At 24.2% G+C, this 12,957-nt stretch overlaps 1 long non-coding RNA gene across 1 annotated transcript in view; it reads left to right on the top strand.

Moving 5' to 3' along the window:
• The window catches only part of LOC129611183 (uncharacterized), a 49,550-nt gene extending 37,674 nt beyond the window's left edge, over positions 1–11,876 (top strand). Inside the window, exon 3 of the long non-coding RNA XR_008697139.1 lies at positions 11,734–11,876. This is a non-coding gene — a long non-coding RNA (uncharacterized LOC129611183). The remainder of the gene's footprint in view (positions 1–11,733) is intronic.
• The last annotated feature ends 1,081 nt before the right edge of the window (positions 11,877–12,957 follow it).

Raw genomic sequence — 12,957 nt, 5'->3', positions numbered from 1 at the left:
AGAAATGAAGAGCAACGAACGGCTTCTTTTCTTTTTTGAAGTTTAAATTTTGATTGCAACCAACACCTTTCAATTTTTCTCACTTTATTCCATTAATATTTAATGTCCGTTTCTTCTTATGAGTGTCATGAACAACTAAATTACATTTTATTATTCTGGTTTTCAATTAATTTTCATTCCTTCTAATTTAATTTTTATCTTTAATGCTATGACAATTAGTGGTTTACTTTGTTGTTTAATTTTTTCTTTTTCTGTTTTTAAAATATCGTAATTTGAAAGTTAAAGCGAAATCAGGTTTTTGTTCGAAAAAGTTGACACAATTTTTTGTGTAATTTTTTTTTTTGGAATTAGTCTATATAGATAATAACTATATGATATGCATGTTTTGTACATGCATTATAAATACTTACATACATATTGTAATAAAATGAAAATTGTACATAATTGCATTGTGCACAAGTAAAACAAATCAGAAAAACTCTAACATACAGTCATCACAGTATCTCTATAGTAATAACAAGAATTAACAGCCATAATACAAATAGTATGGTAACAACAAGTAAAAATTCATGATACAAAATCAAAACAAAACAAGAAAAAATAAACAATAACTTAAAAATAAACGTGATAAGAAAAATAACGCAAATGAAAGTAATTTGTAGTGCAAGAAGAAATTTTTTTTTTTAATGAAACAGATAACGATGGAACAAACTATTTGCACATTGCATTGATAGTATTTTACTATCATTATTATATTCTTCTCTATATTATACTATTACTGTCACAACTGCTATATTATACAAAATATTCGTATTGCCCCTCACCACTATTGTGGTTGACTGACTATCTTGTGTAACAATACCATATTTTTTTTTCGATTTTATTTTCTTTTCTTTAATATCATTATTAAATAAAGGACAAAATATATGTAGTAAAAGAGAAATTTTTCTCTTTATCTTCTGTAATTTAACAGTTATGTGCTTTGAATATTTTAAAGTAAAAAATAAAGCGATATGACAATAATAATGAATGGGAATGAAAATTCAAAGTTTAAGCAATTTTGTATAATTTCCGCTTGTAGTTATGATGTTTTATGTAGCAGAACTTTATTTCGAAATTAGAAACATTTGAATTTCTATATTGGAGTACATGGCTCAAAAAAATCATAAATAATATACAGTCTTCTATTCAAATGCTCCTTAACTATTCATATTTTGAAAATTATCATTTATTTTGAAAAAATAAAAAGTCCTTCAGTCAATGTTAAATTATACAGGAGCTGATTATGCCAAAAGTTTCACTCAGTCACTTATTAGGCGAATCACTAAATTGAAATTGAAGTTGAACAGTTGAATTTCACGATTAGAAATGTTTTACCAGCCCGTTTTCCCAATATGAATTTTAAAATCAAAGAATGAACTTGATTTTGTATTTTTGGATAGGTTTTTAAAAAATTTAATGCAAATATGCTCTAAAATTATTTCAGAATTGTTTTATTATTATATTAATCAAAATTGAATTTTTTTTTTTATAGTTTCAATTTTTGGAGTAGAAACAGAAAATTTGTGCTTTCAACTACTTCCTTCTTGTATGTTACATACAATTGAATTGAAAAATTAATAAGTTCATACTTACGTGAAGACTTTATTTTATTATCAATATCCGGAATTTCTGTTAAATAAATGACGCATATTAAAATTCTTAAATAAAAGAAACAAAAACTCTCCTTCAGAATTTTCTTTTTAACTCTCTTTAATCTTAAGAAATTCAGGACATCATTCTCAATTTTTATGTATGTGCTATATTATGTAATACATAAAAAGGAACAAAGTAAAAATGTATCCTATTTATTGAGTACACACGTATTGTGCTAAAACTCAAGTTACATAATTATTTCAAGAAAATATATACGAAATGGTCATAATTATCACAATTTGCAGGAAGAAAAAAACAAGTAAGAAGAAAATTTGCTTTGTAGCATTCTTTAGCTACATGCAATTTGAGTAAAAGTAAAAGAAAAGAGAGAATAAATAAAAAAATACTATTATTAAAATTTAAAGAACACAACAGTATACAATTTTGTATACTCAGTAAATTGATGACTTTTAAAAAAAATCATAATAACAAAAAAACTTACACGTAATTCCATTTCAAAAGGATTTCTTTTTTTTGTATACTTTTAGTCGTCCTCATATTTCAAACGGTATTCATATTTTATAATTTTTAATGAGATGTGCGTAAAGTATATTGAAATTTTAATTTTATTTAAAAAAAATAAGAGGTTTAAATAGAAGTTGTTATGTTATATAACTGTGAATAGAGATCTTTTTAATATACGAACATCAATAGTCCTTTATCCTTATTACTGCTTGATTGTTTGTAGTAAGAAATGCCATTTTAAAGAATTGCATAAAAATTTAAATAAGAATTAAATAATTTAATAGTGTTCTAAAGATTTACTTTTGTAAATTTGTATCAAATGATTTTTGTTGAACATTCAAAATTTCAAAAGAATTTTATTCCTGTTTTATGTTAAGTAAGAGACTTAAATGCTCTAAAGATTTTTTGTACTTATTGAAAATAAGAATTATAAATAAAATTTTTCATTTTTCTTAAAAATATTTTTTTAAATAAATTAATTTTAATAATTCTTAGTTCTTTGATGTCAAATTTCTAAAAAAAAAAAAACAAAATTTCTTCAAAGAGAAATTTATTGAAAAGCAAAATTATTTTAAATATGAATTTTAAATTTTTTTCTGGTATTCCTTTTTATAGTCCTTTTTCTTCATTTTATCATAAAGGTTTTGTTTACAAAATATAGTAAAGATTTTTGAAATATAATTTCAAATTTTTTATAGAAAAATTTAAAATTCAAAAATATAAATTAAATTAATTCATATTAGAACCGAAGCAAAATATTGAAAATTCTAAAAATTTTAAATATTTAAAATTTGAGCAGTCATTACCAACACCTTAACATGAGATTTTTGAGTATAGTATCTGTAATTTGAAGAAGTAAAGGATCCTTTTAAACATGGTTTTAATCATATCATACAAGAGCAAATTATCTATTTTGATTATCCATTTTGTAAAACTGATTCTAAAATGTAGTTGAGTCGGAGTAAAGGAGCACCAAGATCAGCATACTCGTTCTTTTTCATATTCGATTGAAGCAGAATCCCTGTCATTCTTTTGTATAATTTTTTCATTTTAAGTTTAAATCGTTGTAATGTAAATTTCTTTATACAACTGCAGAACATATGAATGGATGACGTAATCAAAGGAACAAGTTAAAGGCAGAAAAATTAAAAAAAATTTCTCGTTTTCGAACTGGACTCGAACCAGTGACCTATCGCTTTCTAGGCGAACGCTACACCAACTGAGCTACAGAGGTATGAAGAAATTGCCGACGAAATGTTCTCCACATTGCTTTATACTGTAATTCACATGATTACTAAGTATTTGTTTAGATTGAGTTGCTACATGCAATCTACTATTTGAAACATCGTAGTTTATTTCGTTTTTAAATAGAATATTATATAGGATAATAAATGAAATATTATCCTATAAATTAAATATGTAGAAAAATTTAAACTGTTCTTGAAATTGCAACTATAATCACACATATACTATTTATATTTAGAACCCTTCACAAATATAATTTAATTGCAAATCATACATAAAAATAAAAGTATATTTTAGATAACATTTAAAAGTTTTTATTAGTTCTTAACAATTTTTTAATTAATTTGGTTAAAAGAATTATTTAATTGAAGGAATTATGAATTTTATAAAAATTTTTCATATGCTAAATATATACGAGGTAAAACAATAGTTTGGATGAAGATTACTAATTTACTATTATACAGTATGCTGATATATTCCTGAATTTTGTTATATGCATATCTTAAGACCGTAAGAGTTTAACTTGTATGTTAAATGGGAAACCAATAATATTTGATAAAAATATTTTAATTTTATTTAACCTATTAAGATTATTTTCTAGCGTTATCAACAATCCGTAAATCAAGGTTTAAAATTAAAAATCTTTGTTCATTACTTATTTAACCCTTTGTTGCCAACCATTAGTAAAATTTACTTAATTCAAACTTTAGAAGCGATAATAATTTCTTAATAATTTGTTGACGAAAATTCAAGTATTCACACCACGAATTTTTATAATCCTAAATACTAAAATTAATCCTTAAAAGTGGCATGAACAAAAATTAATTTACCGTGCAGTACTATGTTTTTTTTTTTGGCAATAAGTTATTGTATGAAGGAATGAGTTCTCTGTACGCATCAAGTTTTCTTTTCATGGAAAATAACAAAATTTATGTATAGGGAAATTTTCCATGTCATTCTCATTTTCTGTTACCATCTTTAAATATTGAACTTTTTGATTAGTTTAAAATTGTACTAAAAAGTTGGTTTTCTTTTTCTATGTACCCTTTTCTTTTTCTTTTTGAAAAAAGTTATTTATTTTTATTCTTATAAAAGTTTTAACTACAAAATTAAATTATAAAAAACGAAAATATAGAAAAATTATAGAAAAAGTTTTAATCATTTGTTGTCCTTGTCTTAAACTTTTCATTATAATTTTCTCTTCCTTTTTTATTCATAGTTTGTTATAACCATGCATATAAAGAGTTTAAGAGACAGAGAAAAAAAGGATAATTTTATTTAATAACTGGTTTTTTTTTCTCATCTAACTGTAATATTGTATTTAGTTTTTTTTTTATAATATTCATAAGTGTATGTTATTATAAGTAATGTGTGTATGTGTAGATCAGGATATAAAAGTTTTCTAAAGTAATATTTTAGATAAACCCTTTCACAATTTTCTCTTATATTTATAAAACATAGATTTATTATATTCCAAAACTCGAAAAAATTTCAGGTATCACGTAAACACGTATAACGTTATGTTTGTATGTACAGGGTTATTCAGTTATTTCTAAATTTTGTATTTTACTTTAAGGAAAAATATATAAATAATTCCGCGACACGAGCATGAAACGTCATTAGTTTTGTTAAAATATGAAATACATGAAAGCGAGAAAAAACAATGAATACAACTGACTTGTATTCTAAGCAGCAAAGAAAAAGTATAGGTAGTGTTTTTTGAAGTTTTATACAAAACCAAAAACCTTCATTATGCCATTTGTCGAAAAATAAAAGAACCAAACATTTTAAATGCTTGTTTATTCTGCACAGTTATTTGTCGCATATAAATAGCGTAAAGATAAAAACGAAAAAAAAATGGTTATCCTTTTTTTCATATTCTTTATCCTTTTTTTTTTTTGGAAATTTTTTATATTAATTTTTATGTTTAGTCTTTAATTTTTTCTTTTTTTTTTTTTCTTTTACACATCTTGAATAGTTAAATACATAAACTGATAATAAAAAATAAACAAAACTGAAAACAAAAAAATGCAAAATTTGCAAAAAAATTTCAAAAAAAAAAAAAAAACCAGCTCAGAAAAAATGCAGAAAAATTGCATTTTGGTTTCAATAAAAAATTCTTTTTTATTACTCTCTTTTTACTCTCTTTTTATATCCTGGATTTGTTTTTCATTATCCTTATTTAATTTTTATCTTTATTTTTTTTATTTTTTCTTATTTTTGAATGAATAGTAAGTATAGAAAAGTATTATATTAATATAACGTATAAGAAAAAATAAATATAGAGGGAAAAAAAGAGGAAAAAAATCGTAAGTATTTCGCCGTTTATAATCTCATAAATTGTCATAAAAGCCCACGATTTTATTACACACACTGCACTGCACACATATCTTAAAATGCAACTGTGTTAAGGATTTTTTTTTCCAACTTTTTATATTCAACCATAAATTATATAACTTTGTATGTTATTATCTAGTATAAATTTTTGTACAGTAAAAATCGGTTATAACGCACAAAATATCGATTATAGCGCACAAAACAATAACAAAATTTGGTTCATATTTAAAATAAAGTTGGGTCAAACCAATGGTTAGAATTGTAGCATTTTTCCCTTCAACAAATGAAAATAGTGCTTTTATTTAATATAGTCTATGTATACCTATCACACTATTAAAATTATTTCTATTAATGTACGAAACTATTTCTAAGATTGCATACATTTAGGATGAACGATTTATGCAGTCTGAAATAAAGCAAAAATAAATTTAAAGGAGGGTTCACATATTGTTCGATTTTAAGGGTTAATTGTGTGAGTTAAGAAAAATAATTATATTTTTTAATGACACGTAATTTACCGTTAGTTTTTTGTGTTTATAGAAATTTGAAAAAGCTGAAGGTTTCGCAAATATAAGGTACCAAAACTTTCCATTTTGGCGAAGTCTTAATTATCATTTCCACTTTGATTAAATAATATATTAAATAATACATACTGAAATACATATCTTTTATTTGTATACCAGTTATAACGAAAATTGGTTAGAGCGTTAATTTTTTCTGGTCTCTTGAGTGTACGCTATAACTGATTTCTACTGTACTTATATCCAGTATAGTGTAAGTATACTTGTTATCAGTTTTGGCTGGCTAACACGATATACTTTATCAAAACACGATGTTCAAACTAAATATGTGCATATGGTATATAGAATAAAATGATGCTTGTGTATGGAAGGGTCGTTGGATATTATTATGCTTTTACTACTTATGGTTAGATTTTATCTCATACCTATAACTGTTATATTTTGGAAAAAAGTAAGAATTTCGTAAAGTATGTTGATAACGACGTTCTTTTATATATGTTATACAAAAAATAAAATGAAAAATTATTCGACATACTTATATGACATGAGGGATTTTATTCCCATATTTGAATTTTTTCTTTTTTGTATTTTGGAATAAAATTTGTAACATAATATGCATATTGCAATTTTTTTTGTGTAGAATTTATAAATTTTGTTTACGGATTTTCGTTTTTAATGCATATAATTCGATAACACTGCTGTGACACTGTAATAAAATAATATTATTTAAAAAATAGTAGTTTTTTATTGAAAAAAATTTAATAAGATTATATTATGCAGATGTGTTTATGCAGATGTGCACATTATGTACATATTCTTACAGATTCTGAAAGTCCATTTATATTCAACGATTTAAATATATGATATGTTGGGAATTTATGCTCGTTCCACAAACTTTATCAAAGATTCCCTTCAGAAACATGATAAATATTTAATATATATATATATATATATATATATATAATTTTAAATAGTGGAATTTATTCTGAGAACTAATCACTAAGTGATAGTGAAATTTATAGTTTTGTTAAGCATATTGGTTTATTTTTAAAGCAAACAAAGAATAAGCGTAACAAAGAATTTTTGTCTTTAGTATAGTTTTCAGAATTTTTATGATAAATTTTCAATATTATTTAATATTCGTTTCGTAAAATTTGTTCCAATGCTTTATAATTTATTTGTTAAATGTCCTGTTTGTTTAGTTTAAGTTTCAAACTAAGAACATTTACTATTTAGAGTAAGCTTGGTGTGCTTTTTCTTTAAAATCAAGGTATTTCAACTTCTTTATAATTTGTAGATTTTGTAGACTTTTAAAACCCGGATAACATAGTGCACCTCTATAAGTGGGAGGCATGATCCTGCAGCACCCGCTGAAGATCCACGGTTTTGAAGTATTCACCTCGGTGAGAGCAAATCCCATAGTATTTCTAATTTCCTTCTCCTGCGAGCGACTGAAACACACTCTCCGAGAAGTTATACTGGGGTCTCTCTAACATCCCTACAGCGCATGTAAATATCTTCATTATCGAGGCCTAGCTTGCTGAGGTAATCCTTACCTAAGTCAACTTCTTTATAAACGCAAAACTCAATTATATTTTGCAATAATCTACAAGTATATTATACTTAGTACTATAAGGGGAAAAAATATTCAATACATTAAAACTGAAAATTAGACCAGATGTGATGACGAATAAGAGATGTTTTGCAATAATTAACTTTAAACTTTTTAAATTTCGTTTCGAATGATCATTTCATGTTAAGTACCGGCTTTCTAATTATTGAATAAGGAAATAACATTGCTCGTTTAAGTGAAATGCTTATACAACACTTGTTGTTTTATACTCATTAAATTTGCTACTTAAAACTTACATACTTACTTTTATTAAGAAATTACAATTTTTTTCTGATCACAACATTTATAAAATCTACGATATAGAATTTAGAAATTTTGAAAAACTACAGTACTAAAATGACTTTATTATGCAATAACTACAACTACAAGTATACTGTAATGCAAATTAAATTGAATTAAATTTTCTTTAAATTTAAATTAAAGAAATATTAAAGAAAATTTATTTTAAATGTATTTTTAAGTATATGCATAGAGAAGTAAAGAAAATTCCATTAATTTTCAATGGGTTTCTTTTGAATAATCATGAGAAATTTTATAATATTCGCGTTTATTATTTTTATATAGCAAGCTGTTGTTTATATGTACATACGTATAAAAAAATGTTCAACAAATTATTTTACATTTAACATAAATCAAGAAAATAAATATGATGTGATCAACACATAACCGACCACAATATTTATTAAATAGTTTAGTCAAAGTGTTAGAAAAGATTATGAAAATGCGTTTTAAATACTTCTTTACAATTTCAAGACACTGGTAAGTTTTAAGTTAATATCTAGAAATATGTGAATTTGGCTCTTAGTAGAGTTTTGTTTTGTGTCATCAAAGAATTTTATGAAAAGTTCGCCTGTTATTCTCGGTTACAAAACAACATCGCTCTAAAAATAGTTTATTTACACTTCACTACTCTAAAGAAGTGTGTTCTCACACAAAACTTGACATCCAAAATTTGTGCCATCACATATCCATCCTTATTGTATGCAATACGGTCGGTAAAAAGGAGCCTTTCAAATTTTTTGTGTTTTCTTTTTCTTATGTAAAAAGCAAAAAAAAAAAACTCAATGCTTAAAATCTATAAATAAAGAATTTCAGTTGTATCATTGAAAATATCCTTGGAAATTCAACGACTAAAATAATTTTTGCATACTTATTTATAGTTTTTAATTCACAAATATTTTGGGTATATATAGAGAAATGGTATATTTTAAGGCTTCGACCTTAAACTTAAACTTTTTTCTTTATTTTTCTGTACATTTTCTGTATTTTGTGTACTTATTATGTTGCACAAGTTTTGTGATTTTGTTTATTTTTTCTCATTTTACTAAAATGTCATCTGAAAAAGGACATCTTATTTGAATTATTTTTTGTTTTCGTTATTTTATTTTTGTTTATATTTTTTCTTTTTTCATAAAAATTTTAATATTTGCAAACAAAAAATGCATAACAATTTTTTATTTTTGTATTTGTTTTTTTTTCGTTTCTATTCAGAAAGTTTAAGGAATTTTAAGGAAATAAAATATTTTTGGTTAAGGAAGAGTTTTTTGGTGTTAAAAGGTTTTTAATAATAAAATATCAGTATACCAGTAGTAATAGAATAGAGAGTATAAGAGAAAAGTTCATTGAATATTTTGCAAAATAAAAAGGAAGAGAAAGAGAAAGAAAGAAGAGAGAATTTTGTCTTATTTATTTTTTAGTTAAGGTCCTTTTTTTTCTCAATTTTTATATTATGAAAAGAAATGCTTATGACAGGATGTTGAACCTGTTTTTTTTTTTGCAAATTTTCTTGTTTCAGTGTCTTTTGTGTTCTTTTTTTTGTTTTTATAGGAATTTATTTTTATTTTTTGTTTTTCCTTTTTTTATTTTTTTTTAATGCTTTTTAAAGAAATATTTTTATGATTTGGCGAGTAGTAAAAAATTTTTATATAGAAGTACAGCAGGAATTCTTTTTGGTAAAATTTTAATTTAATTAAAAAATAACTAGTTTACTTTTAAAGTTTTGAGAATTTTTATAGTAATTTTTAATAAGAAAATGAATAAAACTCAAATTTTACTATTTAATTTTCCTTAAAACTTTCTTATGAGCGTGATTATAAGCATTGAGTTAATGATTGGGATTATTGACGATGCATGTACCCCCTAAGAAATTCATTATTTGACGATGTACTTGTTACAAAAATAATGTCCGAAATTCATAATTTTAAGTGCTTTGAATAGAAACTGAACATAAAGGATCGTAATTAAAATATTTTGTTAATTAATAATTTAAAAAAATTATTTTATACTTGCATAATTCAACATTTTATTTTTTTTTTGTTTATTTTATAATTTAGTATGTGATTTTGAAAATTTTAGCGGTTTAAATAATTTCTGTTTTATGGTTAAAAAAGCTGATAAAAATGTCTTGAACACTCTTATATATTCTTGTCAGCTCTCCTTGTCTTACAACTATGATAATGAGAGCATATTTCTGTTCAATTATATGGAAAACCCTAATAAACATAGAAATATAGAAATATGTATCTAGATAAGAAATTGGTGTGTTTTTCAAACTTCGCTCATTTATCCTTAAACCAATCTATAAAATATTTAAGAATTGAAAATGTGTGAGAAAGATGTTTACTTGCCTGAATAATTACTTGACACTTATAAAGTGAATTATTTCAAATGGAAATTTTTGTAACATTAAACTCAGTGAAAAGTAAATGATAGCAAAAAACGTTTAAAAATTTAATTAAAAGTAACCAGATAAAAACTATACCTTAATTGAACTTTATCAACAATTCTTGTAACAATTTTTACTACATTGACTTTTTACTTTTATACCAGAAAATTAATTTTCTCTTTCATTTCCTTTGATTATCCTTAGTTCATACATCTATACATGTGCAATTTTGTGGTTTAAATTTATTTTTAAATGAATTAATTTTTCCTTTTAACTTGCTATATTTGCATTCGATTTGAATTGAACTGCAATTTAAAAAGTGCAATGGAACTAAATTTTTTTTTTAATGTTTTGAAAAGTAAGTCATTAAAAATTGAAATAGAATTTAAGAACAGAGTCGGATTGCAAAGAAAATCAAAGTTGTAAATTAAATTTTGTTTACAACTTTTACAATTTCGTGGTTCACTCAACGTGGTTTCCAAAAAGATCGCCGTCCTCCCGCTTTCAAAGCAATGTACAAAATAAACATTGCACATTGTAGATAATAATTGCACCTCTGAGTGTTAAATTCAATTGTTTCTGATTTTCATGGTGCAATTGTCTCGATTCAGCTTTATTCAAATTAGTTTCAGGAAATTTATTTTGAACTGATAATTTTCTCCATTTTGATTATGAACTAGTTTTTTGATTTCAATGTTATTTTCTTGAACGTTTCTTAACAGAACTAAATAAATGACTTTTTACGAAATTTATTTTTCGACCGACTCTCGGAGAATTAGCTAATGCACAAGACAAATTGAAAATTTTTTAAGGCATATTTACGTGCAGAATACAAAGCATTTAATTATGTGTCAAATATTTGCTTCTTTCTTTTTTTATATTTAGAAATTTGACTTTTTTTATAGTCATAATCCTTAGTCCCTACCCTTATAAAGTTAATATTGACCTAATGCAACCCTACCATTCCGTTGAACAATTTATATATTACTTTATATACGTATACTTTAAATGGTGATAACATAAAGGATCATTTTGTAATAAATTTCAAGGATGCTTTTACTTTTATTTTCTTTTCCATTTTAAGTCAACGAGTCAAAAATATTTTATCAATTTTATATTTAATTTTAGTTTTTTTTTCTCTTATTGATTTTTTTTTTTATATTTTATTGCAGAATATACAAAAATGTCTTCTCAATTGCATACTGTACGTTTATGTCGTGGTGATGCAACACCATGGGGTTTCCGCTTACAAGGTGGTGCTGATTTTGGAACACCATTAACGGTGCAAAAGGTAAAATTTTTATAAGTATAAAAAATTTGTGTGTGAGTAAATATTTATTTTAATTTTATATTGGGTAGAATTTCTTATTCTAAGTAATTCATTCGCCCATCTGTAGTCAAACGTGTGAATGTATGAAGTGTTAAAGTATTAAATGTACAAGAGTCTGAAATTTTGTAAATTTAAATATCAATTTCACACCAATATTATTGATTATAGCAATTAATTGTTTTTAAAGCTATTATGCAAATAAAAATTGAAAATATACATACGAAATATATTTATTTTTAGGATATAATTGTAAAATTTATATTTACATATTATGCATTGGAGGCAACATGAGGATGAGAGTAATATTTAAGAGAACCCTTATTATACAGAACAATATTATAATAGTTCGATTGAAAATTAGTTGAGCAAACACTTGTCAAATAATATGACAAAATTTGCTCAATTAACCATTGAGATCGTGTGTAATCAAGATAATGCGACTGAGTAAAATTCCTTATCTGCAAGAGGATTGTTCGGATAATATACTAACCACGAAGAAGAATAAACTTGATTACGGGTTAAACTGTGACTTAATTAATGATTTTCTAGTTACAGAACTAGCATTGAAAGTCAAACATTTTAATTCGAACTTCACTGTAAAAAAAAGACAGAGAGAGATTTTTTGTTTATAATAAAAAATTTTATTTCACTTCAAAATGCAATTTTACTAAGACAAAAAAACAAAACAAAATAAAAATTCTTTTATTTTCTTTTTGGGTTCGAAATTTTATTCATTCGCCTTTTATTTTTTGTCGATGATGCACTTTTAATTTAATGATGCATCAAATACATCATCAAAATTATGTAAATAGTAGAGCTCATACAACTTGAAACGATTGATTCTGGTTGTTTTTTTAATTTAATTTTGGCTAATATTTAAAGTAAAAATACCAAAAAGAATCCGTAAAAGAACGAAAAACAAAAATTAAATTTTAGCAATAATGGCGTGTAGTCCTTGAAATTCAAATTTATTTATACAGTAGTACTGAATGCAGATAATATCCTTTGAAAAACAAATTAATAATAAGTAGAAGTGCATATTAATAGGCTTGAAGTACAAAAAAAA

This window comes from Condylostylus longicornis, unplaced genomic scaffold, assembly GCF_029603195.1.
Source record: "Condylostylus longicornis isolate FDR11 unplaced genomic scaffold, ASM2960319v2 ptg000048l, whole genome shotgun sequence".
Taxonomy (NCBI): domain Eukaryota; kingdom Metazoa; phylum Arthropoda; class Insecta; order Diptera; family Dolichopodidae; genus Condylostylus; species Condylostylus longicornis.
This window is presented reverse-complemented; position numbering and strand designations above follow the sequence as displayed.